This window comes from Ranitomeya imitator, chromosome 1 (assembly GCF_032444005.1).
Source record: "Ranitomeya imitator isolate aRanImi1 chromosome 1, aRanImi1.pri, whole genome shotgun sequence".
Classification (NCBI taxonomy): Eukaryota; Metazoa; Chordata; class Amphibia; order Anura; family Dendrobatidae; genus Ranitomeya; species Ranitomeya imitator.
This window is the reverse complement of record NC_091282.1, coordinates 870,948,746-870,974,414: the sequence shown is the minus strand read 5'-3', so window position 1 is coordinate 870,974,414 and position 25,669 is coordinate 870,948,746.

Genomic DNA, 25,669 nt, shown 5'->3' with positions numbered 1-25,669 from the left:
GCACGGACTATTAACTATTATTGATAAACGCCTTGAGCCCTGTTGTTTCATTCAGTGTGCCTATGTCCCAAATGAGATGTGTACTGTCACACTTAAGGTATCTTCACACTCAGCGACGCTGCAGCGATACCGACAACGATGTCGATCGCTGCAGCGTCGCTGTTTGGTCGCTGGAGAGCTGTCACACAGACAGCTCTCCAGCGACCAACGATGCCGGTAACCAGGGTAAACATAGGGTTACTAAGCGCAGGGCCGCGCTTAGTAACCCTATGTTTACCCTGGTTACCATCGTAAAAGTAAAAAAAACAAACACTACATACTTACCTTCCGCTGTCTGTCCCCGGCGCTGTGCTTTCCTGCACTGACTGTGAGCACAGCGGCCGGAAAGCAGAGCAGTGACATCACCGCTGTGCTTTCCGGCTGGCCGGCGCTCACAGCCAGTGCAGAGAAGCACAGCGCCGGGGACAGGCAGCGGAAAGTAGGTATGTAGTGTTTGTTTTTTTTAACTTTTACGCTGGTAACCAGGGTAAACATCGGGTTACTAAGCGCGGCCCTGCGCTTAGTAACCCGATATTTACTCTGGTTACCAGTGAAGACATCGCTGGATCGGCGTCACACACGCCGATTCAGCGATGTCTGCAGGGAGTCCAGCGACGAAATAAAGTGCTGGACTTTCTGCAGCGACCAACTACATCACAGCAGGATCCTGATCGCTGCTGCGTGTCAAACTGTTCGATATCGCTAGCCAGGACGCTGCAATGTCACGGATCGCTAGCAATATCGTTCAGTGTGACGGTACCTTTAGTGCCTTTGTATGTTTTATAGTTACCTCCAGGTTGTTTCTGTCTACCATTGTTCTGTGTCTGTTGTGTCTCACCTTTGCCTGTTTAGGCAATTTTAGGACCATGTTATGGTCTTTTTGTTATTAATAAAGCATTTTTTTATATACTAGTCTGTGAGTGGTACCTGTTCTTTGTAGGTGTATATTTCATGAATTAAGGCTTGCAAGAGACATCAAACGCAATAAGAAAGGATTTGAGAGTTATGTCAAAAGTGAAAGAAAAGTCAAAGATGCTGTAGGATTTTTACAGGATGAAAAGGGTGAAGTGGTCAAAAATGATGTTGAGAAGGCCGAATTTTTAAATCCCTATTTGCATCTGTGTTTTCTAAGAAGGCAAATGTAACATCAACTGATCTTCACGGTGCCATCGAAGAAATAAAAGAATCCACACTATCAATAAACAGAAAGATGGTGAGGGAACACTTAGCTAATTTAGTTGAATTTAAATCTCTTGGTCCAGATGAATTACATCCTAGGGTACTGAAAGAGTTTACAGAGGAAATTGCAGAACCACTAGAAAGAATCTTTGAAAAATCCTGGAAAACAGGAGGAGTCCAAGAAGATTGGAGAAGGGCAAATGTTGTCCCTATCTTCAAAAAAGGAAAGAAAACAGCCAGGAAATTACAGGCCAGTGAGCCTTACTTCTAGGAAAGATCTTTAAACAAATCATTAAACAGCATGTTTGCAAATACCTGAATGATAATGAAGTGATTAACCAGAGCCAGCATGTCAGACTAACTTAATTTCCTTCTATGAAAGAATTACTGACTGACTGGATCAGGGATGTGCAGTAAACATAGTATATCTTGACATCAGCAAAGCATTTGACAAAGTATATCATACCATCCTTAGTGAAAATATGACTAAGCATGGAAAGGACAAGGTAACTGTTAGGTGGATTCATAACTGGCTTAGGCTACTTTCACATTTCTGTCTTTTGCAGACCGTCAAAATGCGTCATTCTGTGGAAAAAACGCATCCTGCAAAGTTGCCCGACAGGATGCGTTTTTTTCACATAGACTTGTATTACCGATGCATCACGACGTATGGACACACGTTCCATACGTCGTGCACTGGATGCGTCAGTATTAGGGAACGTTTTTTCGTTTGTTGTGTCCTGCATTTTTTACTGCGCATGCCTGGCCAGAACTCCACCCCCCTCCTTCCTAGGACTCTACAATGGGCAGCGGACGCGTTGAAACACTGCGTCCGCTGCTCACTTCACTCACAAATTCACAAACTTCTGTTGGTACGTCGCGCCGACGCTTGGCGACAGCCGAATACCTGACGGAAATGTGAAAGAAGCCTTAGTGATCGGACCCAAAGAGTGGTCATAAATGGCTGCACATCAAGTTGGAAGAATGTCTCAAGTGGGGTACAAAAGGCTCGGTCCTGGGCCCTGTGTTATTTAACATTGTTATCAATTAATTAGATGAGGTAATTGAGGGCAAACTGATTACATTTGCTGATGGCATAAAGCTAGCTAATATTAGAGAAGAGAGAGAGAAAATTCAAAAATATCTAAACAAACTTGAACTGTGAGCAGCAAATAAAACAATGGTTTTTAACAGGGAGAAATACAAAATTCAACATCTGTGCCAGAAACATGAAAAAAGTATACACAAAATGCAAGGAATAAAGCTAAGCAACAGCACATGTGAAAAAGATTTTGGTATACTAATAGATCACAGACTGAACATGAGTCAACAGTGTGATGCAACAGCAAAAAAGGCAAACATAATTTTAGTTTGCATTAACAGAATCGTGCAGTCCAGATCACGTGAAGTAATTATTCCCCTCTACTCCTCTTTGGTCAAACCTCATCTGGAATAATGTATATGAAAAAGTGTCGTATCCAGGGTGAAGTTTAAAAAAGTGACGTTTTATTCTGCCATTGAAAATACGTTTTGACCACTAGTGGGTCTTTTTCAAGAACTCAGGTACTATTTCTTGGCATAATATTTTTTTATTTTTTTATTATCTAGTGATTTGTTCAAAATATATATTTAAACTTTTATTTAACTTTTTTACTTTTATTTCTCTAATTGCTGGTATAATGCATTGCATTGCACCAGCATTGCAATGCATTATATATGTCAGTGTTGCATTGACATAAGCCTGTTAGATCATGCCACTGACATGGTCTAAACAGGTTTCCGTAGCTGACAGACCTAAAGGTCATCATTATGGCCTTGGACTTCCATAGCAACAATCGAGCCCAAGCAACGACATTGCGGGTGTGCCAATCTGAGGGGAGAGGGAGCTTCCTCCTTCACCTAACCTCTTAAATCCTGCAATTGCTATTGATCGCAGTATTTAGGGGTTTAAATGTCTTGCGTCGGTGTTAAATGCCTTGCAATGAAATTCGGAGCTGGGCTATCATATACGCTGAGATCCCTGCGGCGATCATGCGGGCACTACTTAAATTTCTACATAACTGCCGTAACATAAAGTTACAGAGTATCTTTTTTTCACACTTTTTCAAACTTTGTGTTTAATTTTGTTCAAGAAACGTCCTTGTTGGCGAAGGATAACACTCGACTAAATAACCCACAATAGCCACATCAGTTCTTTGCAAACAAGACTAAAAGAGCTGGAGTGGTTATTTATATTAGAGACTAATACTAGTGATCCGGAGAGGCATTTTATTTTCCTTGATTGTTCTTTAAATAACACTCAATACACGATTGTATCTTTACATTCCCGAAATGCTCACCAGGTTTAATTTATCAGACAAACACCTATGAGAGTCCAGGTGTTCTTTAAAGATCTTAAAATTGTCTATGGGGATTTCAACCTCCCCATGTCTGCCGTTTTAGATTGCTCAAACAGACGTACCTCTAGGGGAGAGATGAAATCTCTTGTTTCAGAATATACAGTACAGATCAAAAGTTTGGACACACCTTCTCATTTAAAGATTTTTCTGTATTTTCAGGACTATGAAAGTTGTACATTCACACTGGAGGCATCAAAACTATGAAATAACACATTTGGAATCATATGCTTAACAAAAAAGTGTGAAACAACTGAAATTATGTCTTATATTCTAGGTTCTTCAAAGTAGCCACCTTTTGCTTTGATGACTGCTGTGCACACTCTTGGCATTCTCTTGATGAGCTTCAAGAGGTAGTCACCGGGAATAGTCTTCCAACAATCTTGAAGGAGTTCCCAGAGATGCTTCGCACTTGTTGGCCCTTTTGCCTTCACTCTGCGGTCCAGCTCACCCCAAACCATCTCGATTTGGTTCAGGTTTGGTGACTGTGGAGCCAAGGCCATCTGGCGTAGCACCCCATCACTCTCCTTCTTGGTCAAATAGCCCTTACACAGCCTGGAGATGTGTTTGGGGTCATTGTCCTGTTGAAAAATAAACGATGGGCCAACTAAACGCAAACCGGATGGAATAGCATGCTGCTGCAAAATGCTGTGTTAGCCATGCTGATTCAGTATGCCTTCAATTTTGAATAAATCTGCAACAGTGTCACCAGCAAAGTACCCCCACACCATCACACCTTCTCCTCCATGCTACACGGTGGGAACCAGGCATGTAGAGTCACTGATGGCCACTCATTTTTCTTTACTTAGCTTCTTTTTTCTTGCCATAATACAAGTTCTAACAGTCTATTCAGAAGGACTATCAGCTGTGTATCCACCAGACTTCTGCACAACACAATTGATGTTCCCAACTCCATTTATAAGGCAAGAAATCCCACTTATTAAACCTGACAGGGCATACCTGTGAAGTGAAAATCATTTCCGGTGACTACCTCTTGAAGCTCATCAAGAGAATGCCAAGAGTGTGGAAAGCAGTCATCAAAGCAAAAGGTGGCTACTTTGAAGAACCTAGAATATAAGTCTTAATTTCAGTTGTTTCACACTTTTTGTTAAGTATATAATTCCACATGTGTTAATTCATGGTTTTGATGCCTTCAGTGTGAATGTACAATTTACAGTCATGAAAATTCCGAAAAATCTTTAAATGAGGTGTGTCCAAACTTTTGGTCTGTACTGTAATTTACATGATATCTAGAGATATCTCCACAGCTCTGAGAGGAATTACTCTCACTTATCTAGATTTAATTCATATAGCAGGATAGACTATACTCTTGTTGATAATATAAAGCCCCCGTCACACACAGCGAGATCGCTAGCGAGATCGCTGCTGAGTCACAAGTTTTGTGACGCAACAGCGATCTCAGTAGCGATCTCGCTATGTGTGACATGTAGCAGCGATCAGGCCCCTGCTGTGAGATCGCTGGTCGTGTCGGAATGGCCTGGACCATTTTTTGATCGTTGAGGTCCCGCTGGGTAGCACACATCGCTGTGTTTGACACCTTACCAACGACCTCGCTCACAGGACGTCCCATTGAATCATCATGAAATAGCATCGTTCTACATGTCGCTACAGGTCGCTACAGTTCACCGCATCGCTGCTGCGTCCTTGGAGAGATCGCACTGTGTGACATCTCACCAGCGACCACATAGCGACGCTTGAGCGATCCCTGACAGGTCGTATCGTTGTCGGAATCGCTCAAGCGTCGCTATGTGTGACGGGGCCTTAACTCTAGGTTGTGCACTTGAAGCAAAGATAGGTGCCATCTCGTGGTCTGATCATGCTCCTGTCTCCCTCACCATATCTGATAGTGATTCTTTGGTCAAAGCTAATAGGTGGCATTTAAATGATTTCTTACTGACCAACAAACAAAACATTGTGTTAATAGAGACCAAGTTAAAAGACTTCTGTGACATAAATGATAATAACTCCACCTCAGACTAAGTGGTATGGTGAGCCCACAAGGCATATATGATAGGTATTTTTATTAAAATGGCAGCAGTAGAAAAGAAAAAGTGAGAGGCGGTGGTGTCAGATCTACTAACTCTAATTAACAATCTGGAACAAATCAACAAGAAAAACCCTAACCCTCAGTTGTCCCAAAAAATAACGGAACATAGAATGAGGCTGGGTGCTCTACTTTTATTCCAGTACGAAAAGCTCTTAAAAAGTCCAGAACAAAATATTATGCAATGGGTGATACAGCAGGAAAGATTTTAGCTAGGAGAATCAAAAAAGGAGATAAGAAATAGGATTGCATACTTGAATAAACCTGATGGGAGAAAAGTACTAAATCCGATCGACATTGCTAAAGAATTTAGACAATTTTACTTTTCACTACACAACCTAAAAGAGGATCCTCATACAGTTCAGCCTAATCCACAGGAAATTAGTAACTTCCTAGAAAGAATCTCCCTCTCCAAATTATCAGCAGCTCAGCTGAGTGATCGAAATACTCCCCTATCCATCAGTGAAATAGAACAAATAATTTGTTCTACTAAAAAGTCTTCTGCTCCAGGCCCAGACAGATTTTCTAACACCTATTATCATTGTTTTATCAAAACTTTAGCTCCTTTCTGCTTAAAAACGTTTAATATTTGGAAATGTAGTTCTTCAATATGCCATTCCTAAACCAGGGAAACCCCTGAATACTCTGGGTAATATTAGGCCTATCTACTTAATAAACTGTGATCTAAAAATATTCTCTAAAATCCTGGTGGACAGAATAATGTCAGTTCTTCCCCCTCTCTGACAGTACCTGATCAGGTTGGGTTTGTACTTGGGAGATAGACCAAGGATGGCCATAGAAGAGTAATAGATCTGTTGGAGATAATGGAAGCTAGTAAACTTCCCAGTGTACTGTTGTCTCTTGACCGAAAAGGCGTTTGATAGTGCACTGGGGTTATATGGGAGAGGCTGTTAATAAATTTAGCTTTGTGGAGATATTAAAAAGCTATATTTGCCCTATATTCTAATCCAAACGAGGTGGTGAGTGTGTCTGGCTTCACCTCAGACTGGTTTTTGGTGTCTAATAGCACCTGACAAGGCTGCCCTCTTTTGCCGCTTTATGTTTTGCTAATGTATCCGCTGGCAGATGCTCTTAGAACTAATCCAAGCATACATGGTGTCCGTGTGGGAGACATGTACCATGTGGTGGAATTGTATGCAGATGATGTGATATTATCTCTCACTGTCGTGGAGGGGTCACTGGTGGATGTCATGGACACCCTAACTGAATTCTCCAGAATCTCATATTACAAATTAAATGCCACAAAGTCTATCATATTCCCCATAAATGTTACACCTTTGGAAAAGGATAGAATACTAGAGCATTTTCTCTCTAAGTGGGAGGAAAAGAGATTTACATATTTGGGAATTAAAATTACAAAATTTGGAAGTTTCATTAAGTTGAACTGTGAATCGCTGATTTCAGAAGTTCGAGGGGACTTGAAGAGGCAGACCCTTCTCCCACTGTCCTGAGTTGCCAGAATATATATGGTAAAAATTACGTTGCTGCCTAAGATTACCTACTTGTTTAGATGTCTCCCCCCTCAAATTCCCATCTAGATGGAAAGGGCTCCTACAATCCCTACTAGGTAAGTGTATTTGGAAAAACAAAAAGCCAAGGGTGACTGTCGGGGCTCTGCATTTTCAATATTCCCATGGTAGCATGGGTGTACTAAATATATATTTGTACCACAAGGCAGCCACACTCGAGGCCACAAAGGTTTGGTGGGCTGGGGATCTTTATTATAGATGGCTCTAAATAGAAAGACAGTTTGCTCCCCACAGGTCTACTAGACTTTTACTAGAGATTGAACTACTGAAGCCCCTGAGTTCGAAGTTGCCCTTACATACGATGTCCTCATTGATTTATTATTGGAATAATCTTGATAGAACATTGGCAAAATCGCTGTTTACATTTATTTCTGTGCTAATCCTGTTTTTCTGCCTGTGTATGTTTTTTCCTCTCCGACTCACCGCCAATATTTGTGGGGGGCTGTCTATCCTTTGGGGATTTTCTCTGAGGCAAGATAGTATTCCATTTCCATCTTTAGGGGTATTTAGTCCTCCGGCTGTGACGAGGTGTCTAGGTGTGTTAGGTACACTCCACGGCTACTTCTAGTTGCAGTGTTAAGTTCAGGATTGCGGTCAGTATAGTGGCCACTTTCTCCAGTGAAAGTTCTCATGCAGCTCCAAGGTCACCGGATCATAACAGTACAACTGGCCCACAATGAGTTAAATGCATCTCAGAAGAAGGGAAGGAAGCTCTTGAGCCATTTTTTTCTCCAGTCTGTTTTGTGTTCTCTTCCCTCTTAATATCTGGGTGGCTGAGGAGCCTGGTGCAAGCATGAATTTTCAGGAATTAGCTTCTCGTGTAGACCAGCTTGCTGCTAGGGTGCAAGGTATTTCTGATTATATTGTTCAAACTCCTGCTTTAGAGCCGAAGATTCCTACTCCTGATTTGTTTTCTGGTGACAGGTCTAAATTTTTGAGTTTTAAAAACAACTGTAAACTGTTTTTTGACCTGAGACCTCGATTCTCTGGTGATTCCATTCAGCAGGTAAAAATTTTAATCTCCCTGCTGCGTGGCGACCCGCAGGATTGGGCGCTTTCCCTGGAATCTGGGAATCCGGCTTTGCTTAATATTGATTTTTTTTTTCAGGCTTTAGGACTATTATGTGATGAACCTAATTCTGTGGATCAAGCTGAGAAGACCTTGTTGGCCCTGTCTCAGGGTCAAGAGGTGGCAGAATTGTATTGTCAGAAATTCAGAAAATGGTCTGTGTTGACTAAATGGAATTAAGATGCTTTGGCGGCAATTTTCAGAAGGGGGCTTTATGAATCCGGTAAAGATGTTATGGTGGGGTTTCCCACTCCTTCCGGTCTGAGTGATTCTATGTCTCTGGCCATTCAGATTGACCGACGCCTGCTTGAGCGCAGAACTGTGCGCGCTGTGGCGTTATCCTCAGAGCAAATTTCTGAGCCTATGCAATGTGATAGAATTCTGTCTAGAACGGAACGACAAGGTTTCAGACGTCAAAATAGGTTGTGTTATTATTGTGGCGACGCTTCTCATGTCATTTCTGTCTGCCCTAAGCAGACAGAGAGGATCGCCAGTTCAATTACCATCAGTACTGTACAACCTAAATTTCTGTTATCTGTGTCCTTGATCTGCTCATTGTCATCATTTTCTGTCATGGCGTTTGTGGATTCAGGCGCCGCCTTGAATTTAATGGATTTTGAGTTTGCCAAGCGTTGTGGTTTTCCCTTGCAGCCTTTGCAGAACCCTATTCCTTTAAGGGGCATTGATGCTACACCCTTGGCTAGAAATAAGCCCCAGTTTTGGACACAGGTGACCATGCGCATGGCGCCAGCCCATCAGGAAGATTGTCGATTTCTAGTGTTGCATAACTTGCATGATGTTATCGTGATGTTCCATGGTTGCAGGTACATAATCCTGTGTTGGACTGGAAGTCCATGTCTGTGACTAGTTGGGGTTGTCAGGGGGTTCATAATGATGTTCCTTTGATGTTAATCTCCTCTTCTTCACCTTCTGAAATTCCAGAGTTTTTGTCTGATTTTCAGGATGTATTCGATGAGCCCAAGTCCAGTTTTCTTCCACGGAACAGGGACTGCGATTGTGCTATTGACTTGATTCCAGGCTGTAAGTTTCTTAAGGGTCGACTTTTTAATCTATCTGTGCCTGAACATACCGCCATGCGGAGCTATATTAAGGAGTCTTTGGAGAAAGGGCATATTCGGCCATCTTCTTCACCGTTGGGAGCGGGGTTCTTTTTTGTTGTTAAAAAAGACGGTTCCTTGAGACCCTGTATAGATTATCGCCTCTTGAATAAAATCACGGTCAAGTTTCAATACCCTTTACCTTTGCTTTCCGATTTGTTTGCTAGGATTAAGGGTGCTACTTGGTTTACCAAGATTGACCTTCGAGGGGCATATAATCTTGTTCGTATTAAGCAGGGTGATCAATGGAAAACTGCGTTTAACACGCCCGAAGGCCATTTTGAATACCTTGTGATGCCATTCGGACTCTCTAATGCTCCATCTGTTTTTCAGTCCTTCATGCATGATATCTTCCGGACTTATTTTGATAAATTCTTGATTGTATATTTGGACGATATTTTGATTTTTTCCGATGATTGGGAGTCTCATGTGCAACAGGTCAGGATGGTATTTCAGATCCTTCGTGACAATGCCCTGTTTGTGAAAGGGTCTAAGTGTCTCTTTGGGGTGCAGAAAGTCTCTTTTTTGGGCTTCATTTTTTCTCCTTCGTCTATAGAGATGGATCCGGTTAAGATTCAGGCCATTCATGATTGGATTCAGCCCACATCCATGAAGAGCCTTCAGAAATTTTTGGGTTTTGCAAATTTTTATCGCCGTTTCATTGCTAATTTTTCCAGCGTGGATAAACCCTTGACCGATTTGACGAAGAAAGGCGCTGATGTGGCGAATTGGTCCTCTGCGGCTGCCTCTGCCTTTCAGGAGCTTAAACGTCGATTTACTTCTGCTCCAGTGTTGCGCCAACCGGATGTTTCTCTTCCGTTTCAGGTTGAGGTTGACGCTTCTGAGATTGGGGCAGGGGCCGTTTTGTCTCAGAGAGATCCTGTTGGTTCCTTAATGAAACCATGTGCCTTCTTTTCCCGTAAGTTTTCGACTGCTGAACGCAATTATGATGTCGGCAATCGGGAGTTGTTGGCTATGAAGTGGGCGTTTGAGGAGTGGCGACATTGGCTTGAGGGAGCTAAGCACCGTATTGTTGTCTTGACCGATCATAAGAATTTGATTTACCTCGAGTCTGCTAAACGGCTGAATCCTAGACAGGCTCGATGGTCTTTGTTTTTTTCCCGTTTTGATTTCGTGGTCTCGTACCTTCCGGGTTCTAAGAATATTAAGGCTGATGCCCTCTCTAGGAGTTTTTTGCCTGATTCTCCTGAGGTCTTGGAGCCGGTCGGTATTCTGAAAGAGGGGGTGGTCCTTTCTGCCATTTCCCCTGATTTACGACGGGTTCTTCAGGAATTTCAGGCTGACAAACCTGACCGCTGTCCTGTGGGGAAATTGTTTGTTCCTGACAGATGGACTAGTAGAGTGATTTCTGAGGTTCACTGTTCCGTGTTGGCCGGTCATCCTGGCATTTTTGGTACCAGAGATTTGGTTGGTAGGTCCTTTTGGTGGCCTTCATTGTCACGTGATGTGCGTTCTTTTGTGCAGTCCTGTGGGACTTGTGCGTGGGCCAAGCCTTGTTGTTCCCGTGCTAGTGGGTTGCTTTTGCCATTGCCAGTCCCTGAGAGGCCCTGGATGCTATTTTGATGGATTTTATTTCTGATCTTCCAGTTTCCCAGAAGATGTCTGTTATCTGGGTTGTTTGTGACCGGTTCTCTAAGATGGTTCATTTGGTGCCCTTGCCTAAATTGCCTTCCTTTTCTGATTTGGTTCCGTTGTTCTTTCAGCATGTGGTTCGTTTGCATGGTATTCCGGAGAATATTGTATCCGACAGAGGTTCCCAGTTTGTTTCTAGGTTTTGGCGGGCCTTTTGTGCTAGGCTGGGCATTGATTCGTCTTTTTCTTCTGCATTTCATCCTCAGACAAATGGCCAGACCGAGCGAACTAATCAGACCTTGGAGACTTATTTGAGATGCTTTGTGTCTGCTGATCAGGATGATTGGGTGGCCTTCTTGCCATTGGCCGAGTTTGCCCTTAATAATCGGGCTAGTTCTGCTACCTTGGTTTCGCCTTTCTTTTGTAATTTTGGTTTTCATCCTCGTTTTTCTTCTGGGCAGGTTGAGCCTTCTGACTGTCCTGGTGTGGATTCTGTGGTGGACAGGTTGCAGCAGATTTGGGCTCATGTGTTGGACAAGTTGGTGTTGTCTCAAGAGGAGGCTCAATGTTTTGCTAATCGTCGTCGGTGTGTTGGTTCCCGGCTTTGGGTTGGGGATCTGGTCTGGTTGTCTTCCCGTCATGTTCCTATGAAGGTTTCTTCTCCTAAGTTTAAGCCTCGGTTTATTGGTCCTTATAGGATTTCTGAGATTATTAATCCGGTGTCTTTTCGACTGGCACTTCCGGCTTCTTTTGCTATCCATAATGTCTTCCATAGATCTTTGTTGCGGAAATATGTAGAGCCCGTTGTTCCCTCTGTTGATCCTCCGGCCCCTGTGTTGGTTGATGGGGAATTGGAATATGTTGTTGAGAAGATTTTGGATTCCCGTTTTTCGAGGCGGAAGCTTCAGTACCTGGTCAAATGGAAGGGTTATGGCCAGGAGGATAATTCTTGGGTTTTTGCCTCTGATGTCCATGCTGCTGATTTGGTCCGTGCCTTTCATCTGGCTCGCCCTGATCGTCCTGGGGGCCCTGGTGAGGGTTTAGTGACCCCTCCTCAAGGGGGGGTACTGTTGTGAATTCTGCTCTTGGGTTCCCTCCAGTGGTTGTAGGTGGGAATGCATTTGTCTCTGACTCACAGTCCTGGCCAGGTGTATCAGATGATTATAATTCTAATAGAAAGAAGTCTAGCACTCAACTTAAGCGGCGAAAGATTTGATTTATTTGTAGCACTCGAAACGTTTCAGTCCATAAGGACTTTCATCAGTCACGTGCCATTAGAAGCCCGTAGGGCTGGGTTCAGAAAGAGCAGGGAGACTAGCGGTGGATACCGTGTCTGGAGGCAGTGCCCCTCACCCCGAACACCAGCGCTTTCAGCTTGTGGGTGCTACATCCTGATGTGCGGCCATTGCCCCACCATTACAGCACTCTAACTAAGCTCTATTTTACCTCCATTCTCTATAACGCAAGCTGTGGCGGCGCTTTTTGCACATTCTGTGCATCCCTGCTGTTTCTGAACCCAGCCCTACGGGCTTCTAACGGCACGTGACTGATGAAAGTCCTTATGGACTGAAACGTTTTGAGTGCTACAAATAAATCAAATCTTTCGCCGCTTAAGTTGAGTGCTAGACTTCTTTCTATTTGTATTGAAGGTCTGGGAACCTAGTCTAAGCACCACAGTATAGCTGTGCACACGGTGTTTTCTCTCATGATTATAATTCTGACTGGGCTATTTAGGTGTGCAGGATCTTTTAGCCCTTGCCAGTTGTCAATGTTTCTTGTGAAGTGTTGGATCACTTTCTGGCTTCTCCTGCTTGCTGCCAAATTCAGCAAAGATAAGTGTCTGGTTTTTTGTATCTGTGGCACACTGATGTGTGCTTGTTTCAGTTTTATTCCTGCTCTGATTGTAGGATTCACTGGAGTTGCAGATTTACGTTCCTACATCTTTTAGTTAGATGTAGGAAGTTTTTTGTATATTCTGCTGTGGATGTTTTGAAGGGTTTTAATACTGACCGCACAGAACTCTGTCCTATCCTGTCCTATCTAGCTAGAGTGGCCTCCTGTGCTAATCATGTTTTTCTGCCTGTGTATGTTTTTTCCTCTCCGACTCACCGCCAATATTTGTGGGGGGCTGTCTATCCTTTGGGGATTTTCTCTGAGGCAAGATAGTATTCCATTTCCATCTTTAGAGGTATTTAGTCCTCTGGCTGTGTTGAGGTGTCTAGGTGTGTTAGGTACACTCCACGGCTACTTCTAGTTGCGGTGTTAAGTTCAGGATTGCGGTCAGTATAGTGGCCACTTTCTCCAGTGAAAGTTCTCATGCAGCTCCAAGGTCACCGGATCATAACAGTATACAGCTGTGAGCAGATATTAATAGCATGGGAAACTAACTGGGTATTACCCCCTTCCCAGGCTATAAACATCAGGCCCAGTTGTCCACTTTCTCTCTGCTACATAATAAAATTTTGGGGGATCCCACACTATTTTTTTCATAAATGTAATTGTTTATTACTAAATTACATGCACAGTAAGCTACACACGCAAAGCACTGACTATATATCTCACTCACATTTATCTATCAATCTGTCTATCTGTCTATCTGTCTGTTATGACCTGGTGGTTAGGAGCACCCAGAATGACCTGATAGTTAAACCTCATACAGGACGAGCTCTGGGATGTGGGAGCAAGCCCTAATCCTATCACACACACTAGAAATAGCCGTGGAGCGCTCCTGACCAGACCTAGGCGCCTCGTCACAGCCTAAGAACTATCTAGCCCTAGAGATAGAAAATAAAGCCTACCTTGCCTCAGAGAAATTCCCCAAAGGTAAAGGAAGCCCCCCACATATATTGACTGTGAGTAATTCCGATCCACCCCCCCATGCTCCGATCCACCTCCCCGTGCTCCGACGCCCCCCCCCCCCGTGCCCTGATCTCCCCCCCTTATACTTACCTAGCCTCCCGGGGTCCGTCCGTCTTCTTTCCTGGGTGCCGCCATCTTCCAAAATGGCGGGCGCATGTGCAGTGCGCCCGCCGAATCTGCCGATCGGCAGATTCGTTCCAGAGTGAATTTTGATCACTGAGATATAACCTATCTCAGTGATCAAAATAAAAAAATAGTAAATGACCCCCCCCTCTTTTGTCACCCCCATAGGTAGGGACAATAAAAAAAAATAAAGAATTTTTTTTTTTCACTAAGGTTGGGGTAAGAACTAGGGTTAGAATTAGGGGTAGGGTTAGGGGTAGGGGTAGGGTTAGGGGTAGGGTTAGGGTTAGGGTTAGGGTTAGGGGTAGGGTTAGGGTTAGGGTTAGGAGTAGGGTTAGGGGTAGGGGTAGGGTTAGGGTTAGGGGTAGGGTTAGGGGTAGGGTTAGGGTTAGGGGTAGGGGTAGGGTTAGGGTTAGGGGTAGGGTTAGGGTTAGGGTTAGGAGTAGGGTTAGTGGTAGAGGTAGGGTTAGGGGTAGGGTTAGGGGTAGGGTTAGGGTTAGGGGTAGGGTTAGGGGTAGGGGTAGGGTTAGGGTTAGGGTTAGGGGTAGGGTTAGGGTTAGGGGTAGGGTTAGGGGTAGGGGTAGGGTTAGGGGTAGGGGTAGGGTTAGGGTTAGGGGTAGGGTTAGGGGTAGGGTTAGGGTTAGGGGTAGGGTTAGGGTTAGGGTTAGGGGTAGGGTTAGGGTTAGGGGTAGGGGTAGGGTTAGGGTTAGGGGTAGGGTTAGGGGTAGGGGTAGGGTTAGGGTTAAGGTTAGGGGTAGGGTTAGGGTTAGGGGTAGGGTTAGGGTTAGGGGTAGGGGTAGGGTTAGAGGTAGGGGTAGGGGTAGGGTTAGGGGTAGGGTTAGGGGTAGGGTTTCGGTATGTGCACACGTATTCTGTTCCTCTGCGGATTTTTCCGCAGAGGATTTGATAAATCCGCAGTGCTAAACCGCTGTGTATTTACCGTGGTTTTTCTGCGCATTTCACTGCGGTTTTACAAATGTGATTTTCTATTGGAGCAGTTGTAAAACCGCTGCGGAATCCGCAGAAAGAAGTGACATGCTGCGGAATGTAAACCGCTGCGTTTCCGTGCAGTTTTTCTGCAGCATGTGTACAGCGATTTTTGTTTCCCATAGGTTTACATTGAACTGTAAACTCATGGGAAACTGCTGCAGATCCGCAGCGTTTTCCGCAGCGTGTGCACATACCTTTAGAATTAGGCTATGTGCACACGGTGCGGATTTGGCTGCGAATCCGCAGCAGTGTTCCATCAGGTTTACAGTACCATATAAACATATGGAAAACCAAATCCGCTGTGCCCATGGTGCGGAAAATACCACGCGGGAACGCTGCGTTGTATTTTCCGCAGCATGTCAATTCTTTGTGCGGATTCCGCAGCGTTTTACACCTGTTCCTCAATAGGAATCCGCAGGTGAAATCCGCACAAAAAACACTGGAAATCCGCGGTAAATCCGCAGGTAAAACGCAGTGCCTTTTACCCGCGGATTTTTCAAAAATGGTGCTGAAAAATCTCATACGAATCCGCAACGTTGGCACATAGCGTTAGGGTTAGGGTTGGGTTGGAATTAGGGTTGTGGTTAGGGTTAGGGGTGTGTTGGGGTTAGGGTTGTGATTAGAGTTACGGCTACAGTTGGGGTTAGGGTTAGGGGTGTGGGGGGTTAGGGTTGTGTTGGGGTTATGGCTACAGTTGGGATTAGCATTAGGGGTGTGGGGGGGTTAGTGTTGGAGGTAGAATTGAGGGGTTTCCACTGTTTAGGCACATCAGGGGGTCTCCAAACGCAACATGGCGCCACCATTGATTCCAGCCAATCTTGTATTCAAAAAGTCAAATGGTGCTCCCTCACTTCCAAGCCCCGACGTGTGCCCAAACAGTGGTTTACCCCCACATATGGGGTACCAGCATAATCAGGACAAACTGCGCAACAATTACTGGGGTCCAATTTCTCCTGTTACCCTTGAGAAAATAAAAAATTGCTTGCTAAAACATTTTTGAGGAAAGAAAAATGATTTTTTATTTTCACGGCTCTGCGTTGTAAACGTCTGTGAAGCACTTGGGGGTTCAAAGTGCTCACCACATATCTAGATAAGTTCCTTGGGGGGTCTAGTTTCCAAAATGGGGTCACTTGTGGGGGGTTTCTACTGTTTAGCCACATCAGGGGCTCTGCAAATGCAACGTGACGCCCACAGAGCATTACATCAAAGTCTGCATTTCAAAAGTCACTACTTCCCTTCTGAGCCCCGACGTGTGCCCAAACAGTGGTTTACCCCCACACATGGGGTATCAGCGTACTCAGGAGAAACTGGACAACAACTTTTGGGTCCAATTTCTCCTGTAACCCTTGGGAAAATAAAAAAGTCTGGGCTAAAATATTATTTTTGAGGAAAGAAAACGTATTTATTATTTTCACGGCTCTGCGTTATAAACTTCTGTGAAGCACTTGGGGGTTGAAAGTGCTCACCACATATCTAGATAATTTCATTTCGGGGTCTAGTTTCCGAAATGGGGTCACTTGTGGGGGGTTTCTACTGTTTAGCCACATCAGGGGCTCTGCAAACGCAACGTGACACCCGTAGAGCATTCCATCAAAGTCTGTATTTGAAAACGTCACTACTTCACTTCCGAGCCCCGGCAAGTGCCCAAATAGTAGTTTACCCCCACATATGGGGTATCACCGTACTCAGGAGAAACTGGACAACAAATATTGGGGTCAAATTTCTCCTGTTACCCTTGGGAAAATTAAAAAATTCTGGGCTAAAAAATTATTTTTGAGGAAAGAAAACGTATTTATTATTTTCACTGCTCTGTGTTATGAACTTCTGTGAAGCACTTGGGGGTTCAAAGTGCTCACCTCACATCTAGATAAGTTCCTTTCGGGGTCTAGTTTCCAAAATGGGGTCACTTGTGGGGGGTTTCTACTGTTTAGCCACATCAGGGGCTCTGCAAACGCAACCTGACGCCCGAAGAGCATTCCATCAAAGTCTGCATTTCAAAACGTCACTACTTCACTTCCGAGCCCCAGCATGTGCCTAAACAGTGGTTTACCCCCACATATGGGATATCAGCGTACTCAGGAGAAACTGGACAACAACTTTTGGGGTCAAATTTCTCCTGTTACCCTTGGGAAAATAAAAAATTGCAGGCTAAAAAATCATTTTTGAGAAAAGAATTTTTTTTTTTTATTTTCATTGCTCTGCGTTATAAACTTCTGTGAAGCACTTGAGGGTTCAAAGTGCTCACCACACATGATTAGTTCCTTTGGGGGTCTAGTTTCCAAAATGGGGTCATTTGTGGGGGATCTCCAATGTTTAGGCACACAGGGGCTCTCCAAACGCGACATGGTGTCCGCTAATTATTGGAGCTAATTTTCCATTTAAAAAGCCAAATGGCGTGCCTTCCCTTCCGAGCCCTGCCGTGCGCCCAAACAGTGGTTTACCCCCACATATGGGGTATCAGCGTACTCCGGACAAACTGGACAACAATATTTGTGGTCCAATTTCTCCTATTACCATTGGCAAAATAGGAAATTCCAGGCTAAAAAATCATTTTTGAGAAAAGAAAAATTATTTTTTATTTTCATGGCTCTGCATTATAAACTTCTGTGAAGCACCTGGGGGTTTAAAGTGCTCAGTATGCATCTAGATAAGTTCCTTGGGGGGTATAGTTTCCAAAATGGGGTCACTTGTGGGGGAGCTCCATTGCATAGGCACACAGGGGCTCTCCAAATGCAACATGGTGTCCGCTAACAATTGGAGCTAATTTTCCATTCAAAAAGTCAAAAGGCGCGCCTTCCCTTCCGAGCCCTGCCGTATGACCAAACAGTGGTTTACCCCCACATATGAGGTGTCGCCGTACTCGGGAGAAATTGCTCAACAAATTTTAGGATCCATTTTATCCTATTGCCCATGTGAAAATGAAAAAATTGAGGCGAAAAATTTAAAAAAAAAAAAAAAAAGTACTTTTTCATTTTTACGGATCAATTTGTGAAGCACCTGAGGGTTTAAAGTGCTCACTAGGCATCTAGATAAGTTCCTTGGGGGGTCCAGTTTACAAAATGGGGTCATTTGTGGGGGAGCTCCAATGTTTAAGCACACAGGGTCTCTCCAAACGCGACATGGTGTCCGCTAACGATGGAGATAATTTTTCATTCAAAAAGTCTAATGGCGCTCCTTCCTTTCCGAGCCTTACCATGTGCCCAAAAGTGGTTTACCCCCACATGTGAGGTATCGGTGTACTCAGGAGAAATTGCCCAACTAATTTTAGGATCCATTTTATCCTGTTGTCCATGTGAAAATGAAAAAATTGAGGCTAAAAGAATTTTTTTGTGAAAAAAAGTACTTTTTCATTTTTACGGATCAATTTGTGAAGCACCTGGGGGTTTAAAGGGCTCACTATGCATCTAGATAAGTTCCTTGGGGCGTCTAGTTTCCAAAATGGGGTCACTTGTGGGGGAGCTCCAATTTTTAGGCACACGGGGGCTCTCCAAACGTGACATGGTGTCCGCTAAAGAGTGCAGCCAATTTTTCATTCAAAAAGTCAAATGGCGCTCCTTCCCTTCAAAGCCCTGCCGTGCGCCCAAACAATGGTTTACCCCCACATATGAGGTATCAGCGTACTCAGGACAAATTGGACAACAACTTTCGTTGTTCAGTTTCTCCTTTTACCATTGGGAAAATAAAAAAATTGTTGCTGAAATATCATTTTTGTGACTAAAAAGTTAAATGTTCATTTTTTCCTTCCATGTTGCTTCTGCTGCTGTGAAGCACCTGAAGGGTTAATAAACTTCTTGAATGTGGTTTTGTGCACCTTGAGAGATACAGTTTTTAGAATGTTGTCACTTTTGGGTATTTTCAGCCATATAGACCCCTCAAACTGACTTCAAATGTGAGGTGGTCCCTAAAAAAAATGGTTTTGTAAATTTCGTTGTAAAAATGAGAAATCGTTAGTCAAATTTTAACCCTTATAACTTCCTAGCAAAAAAAAATTTTGTTTCCAAAATTGTGCTGATGTAAAGTAGACGTGTGGGAAATGTTGTTTATTAACTATTTTGTGTCACATAACTCTCTGGTTTAACAGAATAAAAATTCAAAATGTGAAAATTGCAAAATTTTCAAAATTTTCGCCAAATTTCCGTTTTTATCACAAATAAACACAGAATTTATTGACCTAAATTTACCACTAACATGAAGCCCAATATGTCACGAAAAAACAATCTCAGAATCGCTAGGATCCGTTGAAGCGTTCCTGAGTTATTACCTCATAAAGGGACACTGGTCAGAATTGCAAAAAACGGCAAGGTCTTTAAGGTCAAAATAGGCTGGGTCATGAAGGGGTTAAAGGACACAAAGAATTCCTCTATGTAAAAGCTTATGTTAAAATCACATTGATTCAAATGTCAATCGAATGCTAGGTGATAATAATCGGATTGCACTCACATGAATATCGCATGCCACTTGCATGACACTCGCCCGACTTTTCAGGAACAATAACGGACTGTTTTTTTTTTATGATAATGGGTATGAGCCCTAAAGCTAAAATTGGTTAAATCCCTAAGGGTTTAAACTTATTGTACAAAGTTGAATGAAGATCATATTCATAACACAGAAATGTTTAAACTTTTATGAAAATTTGTACGAATTTTTTTTCTCTAACCACTGGATTTTTTAAAATGTATAGCATAGGAAAGCAAATATCATCTATATTTTGTGTCTAGAAAATGGGAGTACTGATCTCTAATTAACATTATAATTTGCATAAATTTGGAGTCTTTTTATGAAATAAAATTATTCAGATCGTCTATACTGACATCTGCATTATCTTTTCTTGTATATCTCCTCTGATTGAATAACTGAAGCATGGCTGGAGAGAATGCTGCCTTATTTGCTATTCTATGTCATACTACTTCATATAATGCTATAACAGTATCACGTGATGTTTGACAGTAGCCATTAGCATGTCGTTGAAGCTGTAAGCAACGACAGGGGAACATTACCAAGCAATGATACCATTAAAAGCCATCTGATCAGCAGTCAGAGAGAAAATACAAGGTAGACTCCTGAATAAACAATGTTTACTGTATGCAGCCAGATGTAATATTATTGCTTTGGCCTTGTATGGCACCCCAAATGGTATGTATTTATTCAGTCCTAATGTAATAGGTGCATTGAGACATTCTACATTGTAAGAGCCTTTACAGTAATAACTGTTAAAAATATTTAATACAAAATAGTCCATTTGCCTAATATTCATTCAGTTGTGTTACTTCAGAACATCAATTTCTCAAAAGAAACTCAAATCAATGGAAAGTATGAACATTGGCATTACTGGCAGTGCCTTGTGAAAGTATTCAGCCCCCTGGAACTTTTCAACCTTTTCCCACATATCATGCTTCAAACATAAAGATAACAAATGTACATTTTTGGTGAAGAATCAACAACAAGTGGAACACAATTATGAAGTTGAACTAAATTTATTGGTTATTTAAAATTTTTGTTGAAATTCAAAAGCTGAAAAGTGGGGCGTGCAATATTATTTGGCCCCTTTAACTTAATACTTTGTTGCACCACCTTTTGCTGCGGTTACAGCTGCAAGTCGCTTGGGGTATGTCTCTATCAGTTTTGTACATCGAAAGACTGATATTCTTGCGGGGATGGTCCGGCACTTCAGTCCTGCGGCGGGGGCTCATCCCAGACGTAGTGCGCTTGCGCACCTCCACGGCGCCTGTATTCTGGGTGGCCGGGAGGGTGCGCGTGCGCCCGATGTCGTGGCAGTGGGCCCTGGCGGCGGTCATGGGGTGGGGGCTCGCCTTGTGTTCTATACGCCTGCGCTGCCCCATGCCTCTTTGGGCGATCCTTATTGACTTGGAAGCAGTATACGGAAGTTGGGATTATATGGAATGTAGAGCACTCTGGATTGGGCGCTTTCTGCGGGATTACATGTACCGGATGTCGTGATAGGGTGTTTTTCCTTTTGGCGCAATGTACCGGGATTGGTTACTGAGAGGGTCTTAGGCAGCCGATTGGCTGATTGTTCCCTTGGTGACAGAGATACAGGAAACAGCGGCTCACCGATCCAGGAAGAAGATAAGAAGATCTGTGCATATATATGGTGATAATTTGTTTTTTATCTGGTATAAGGTTATATGTTCATGATAATATTGTATGTATAAAATCTGATGTTTGTTCTTTTATGTGATATTTGTTTATTGCTATATGTGGGTGGCATCTGGTGGTGATTGGTGCACTGTGTGACATCCACACTACTTAAGACGGCCCCCTCTGCTGTATTGTATGCTTGACAAAGACCATGTGCTGGTCGAAACGTTGCTGTGACATGGCTGAATAAAGCTTATTTTTCAAGATTTCTACACCTGGATGGAGCGCTGTTCATTTTGCATTTATTGGACTGGTTATATCCGGGACGGTTCCCTGGATGTGGAACGGGCGCCCCAGTACTGTGAGTGCTGTCAGCTTTCGCTTTTTATACTGATATTCTTGCCCATTCTTCCTTGGCAAACAGCTCCAGCTCAGTGAGGTTGGATGGAGATCGTTTGTGAACAGCAGTTTTCAGCTCTTTCCACAGATTCTCGATTGGATTGAGGTCTGGACTTTGACTTGGCCATTCTAAAACCTAGATACTTTTATTTGTGAACCATTCCAATGTAGATTTTTGCTTAGGATCATTGTCTTGTTGGAAGACAAATCTCCGTCCCAGTCTCAGGTATTTTGCAGACTCCAACAGGTTTTCTTCAAGAATTGTCCTGTACTTGGCTCCATCCATCTTTCCATCAATTTTAACTATCTTCCCTGTCCCTGCTGAAGAAAAGCAGGACAATCCATGATGCTGCCACCACCATGTTTGACAGTGGGGATGGTGTGTTCAGGGTGACGAGCTGTGTTACCTTTATGCCAAACATATCGTTTGGCATTGTTGCCAAAAAGTTTGATTTTGGTTTCATCTGATCAGAGCACCTTCTTCCACATGTTTGGTGTGTCTCTCAGGTGGCTTGTTGCAAACTTAAAAGACACTTTTTATGGATATCTTTGAGAAATGGCTTTCTTCTTGCCACCAGGTGGCTTGTTGCAAACTTAAAATACACTTTTTATGGATATCTTTGAGAAATGGCTTTCTTCTTGCCACTCTTCCATAAAGGCCAGATTTGTGCAGTGTACAACTAATTGTTGTCCTATGGACAGACTGTCCCACCTCAGCTGTAGATCTCTGCTGTTCATCCAGAGTGATCATGGGCCTCTTGGCTGCATCTCTGATCAGTCTTCTCCTTGTTTGAGATGAAAGTATAGAGGGACGGCCGCGTCTTGGTAGATTTGCAGCGGTATGATGCTCCTTCCACTTCAATATGATTGCTTGCACAGTGCTCCTTGGGATGTTTAAAGTTTTGGAAATCATTTTGTATCCAAATCCGGCTTTAAACTTCTCCACAATAGTATCACTGACCTGTCTGTTGTGTTCCTTGGTCTTCATGATGCTCTCTGTGCTTCAAACAGAACCCTGAGACTTTCACAGAGCAGGTGCATTTATACGGAGACTTGATTACACACAGATGGATTATATTTATCATCATTATGCATTTAGGACATTGGATCATTTAGAGATCCACAATGAACTTCTGGAGTGAGTTTGCTGTACTGAAAGTAAAGGGGCCGAATAATATTGCACGCCCCACTCCTGTTCACAAACGATCGCCATCAAACCTCACTGAGCTCGAGCTGTTTGCCAAGGAAGAATGGGCAAGAATTTCAGTCTCTCGATGTACAAAACTTATAGAGACATACCGCAAGCGACTTGCAGCTGTAATCGCAGCAAAAGTACAAAGTTTTAAGTTAAAGGGGCCAAATAATTGCCCACCCCACTTTTCAGTTTTTCAATTTCCACAAAAATTTTAAATAACCAATAAATTTCATTCAACTTCACAATTGTGTTCCACTTGTTGATTCTTCACCAAAAATTTACATTTGGTATCTGTATGTTTGAAGCATGATATGTGGGAGAAGGTTGAATAGTTCCAGGGGACCGAATACTTTCGCAAGGCACTGTGCATATAGAGGTGATTGTCGAGTTTGTATTTTGTAATGGCAACATTTAATGTGCCATATAGCCTACTGGAAAATGAAAGAAAAAAAATATTTGGAAGATGAAATTAATAAAATGTCATTTTTTGAGTTAAGTCAAGTAGGGTGTGATAAAATCGAGGAGGAGACACCAAGTAGATACTTATCCCTATGCCTAGCTGTTCTTCAGAATTTCTTTTGAAAAATTAATTTAGAAAAATGTATTGTGCCTACCATATTTTTCGGACGATAATATGCAATGGACTATATGACGCACCCAGGTTTTAGAGGTGGAAAATAGGGAAAAAATATTTGAAGCAGAAAATGTGGTAAAATATGTAATAACATAAATAACATACTATTATATGAAGTGTTATATTTAATTGTATGTTATTATGTTGGAAGCTGCGGGTAGAAGATGGAGCTGCAGGACCAGTGTGGTGTCTGGAAAGTACTATATGAAGACGCTGGAGGGTGAGTATAAGAATGGGGGCACAGGGTTTATATGTACGAGCACCACTCCAGCACTGAAAAATAACACTGGAGGGCTGCTTTAAGAACCCATGGGAGAACTATAACTCCAAGCATGTCCTGCAGATCCTATGGCATACTGGGAGTTATAGTTCACCACAGGAATGGCAAGGTGAAATGTGATGTGTTGTATTTAATAAACTTAAAAAATACAGTAATTTAATAATAATAATAATAATTTTATCTACATAGCCCCAACATATTCTGCAGCGCTTTACAAATTATAGAGGGGACTTGTACAGACAATAGACATTACAGCGTAACAAAAACACAGTTCAAAACAGATACCAGGAGGAATGAGGGCCCTGCTCGCAAGCTTACAATCCATAGGAAAAGGGAGACACGAGAGGTGGATGGTAACAATTGCTTTAGTTATTCGGACCAGCCATAGTGTAAGGATCAGGTGTTCATGTAAAGCTGCATGAACCAGTTAACAGCCTAAGTATGTAGCAGTACAGACACAGAGGGCTAATAACTGCATGAAGTGTATGAGAACATGATGTGAGGAACATTGTTAGGCAGTGTCCTTTTATGAGGATGCATGAGTGCTGCTGGTGTCCGAGAGCGAGCTATATTTTATTGATGGTATCATGAATTCACAGATTTACTTCTTTATAGACAGAGAGAAGATGATTCAGTTGCCAAGCATGTCATTTTTCATGAACAACCTCTTTGAATGCCTGGATTATGGATCGCGATTGATGCTCAAACAGGCCACTCATGCAGACCCACATAAGGACACTGTTGTCACCATGTTTCACTCTAGGAACCATGCATTTAGAAAAATGAATTTAGAAAAATGCATGGTACCTACAGTGAAACATGGTGTGGCAGTGTCCTTATGTGTGGCTGCATCAGTGGTGCTGATGTCAGTGAGGTACCTTTCATTGATGGTATCATGAATTCACAGATGTACTGCTCTGTATTGAAAGAGAAGATACTACCATCACTCCATGCCCTTGGAGAATGTGATTTAGTGGCCAAGTTCCTAATCTGAACCCAACCGAAACATTTATGACAAATTAAGAAGAAAAGAGTTGAGCACCACTCTCCATCCACCATCCAGGCTCTAAGGCCGGGTTCATATTAGCATTTCTGTGTGCTGGATATGATCCGCATACATCCTCATGCGTCATACATACATATCTTTAACATGGTGTACGCAGGGACATGCATTTCGGGGAATGCATTGGTACGCAAGGAAATGCATACGCATTCATTCGATTCGCGTGCGTACTTCACACTAATCATGTCCAGGAAATGATATCAACACCTCCAAATCACTGATGTATAAAAGGGGTTCTGGAGACAGGTAGTCCATTACTCTCAAGACTCTGGATGGAAGCACAAGACTCTTGATGTAAGTATAGAAGCTTAGTAAATGTCATTCTTTGCAGTCTGCACTCTGTATTAATTTTTTCTGTTCCTTGTAGACTGTTTGCTGCTCCTGTCCTGTTGCTGCCGTCCTGTTGCTGCCATCCTGGTTCTGCCGCCTCCCTGGTGCTGCCATCTTCCTGGTGCTGCTGACACCTTCCTGGTGCTGCTGCCTTCTTCCAGGTGCTGCTTTCTACCTGGTGCTGCCGCCTTCCTGGTGCTGCCGGAAATAAGTATAGAAGCTTTGAAAATGTCTTTTTGTCTTTGCAGTCTGTACTCTGAACTATTTTTTTTCTGTTCCTTGTAGACGGTTTGCTGCTCCGGTCCTGTTGCTGCCATCCTGTGTTCTCTGTACTATTTTTTTTCTGTTCCTTGTAGACTGTTTGCTGCTCCGATCCTGTTGCCGCTGTCCTGGTGCTGCCGCCATCCTGGTGCTGCTGCCATCTTCCTGGTGCTGCCGCCTTCCTGTTGCTGCCGTCTTCCTGGTGCTGCTGTCTTCTTGGTGCTGCCATCTTGTTGCTGCTGGATGTAAGTATAGAAGCTTTGAAAATGTACTTTTGTCTTTGCAGTCTGTACGCTGTACTAATTTTTTTCTGCTCCTTGTAGACTGTTTGCTGCTTCGGTCCTGTTGCTGCCGTTCTGAGTACTCTTTACTAATTTTTTCTGTTCCTTGTACACTTGCAGTACACTTGACTGCTGCCTGCTCTACC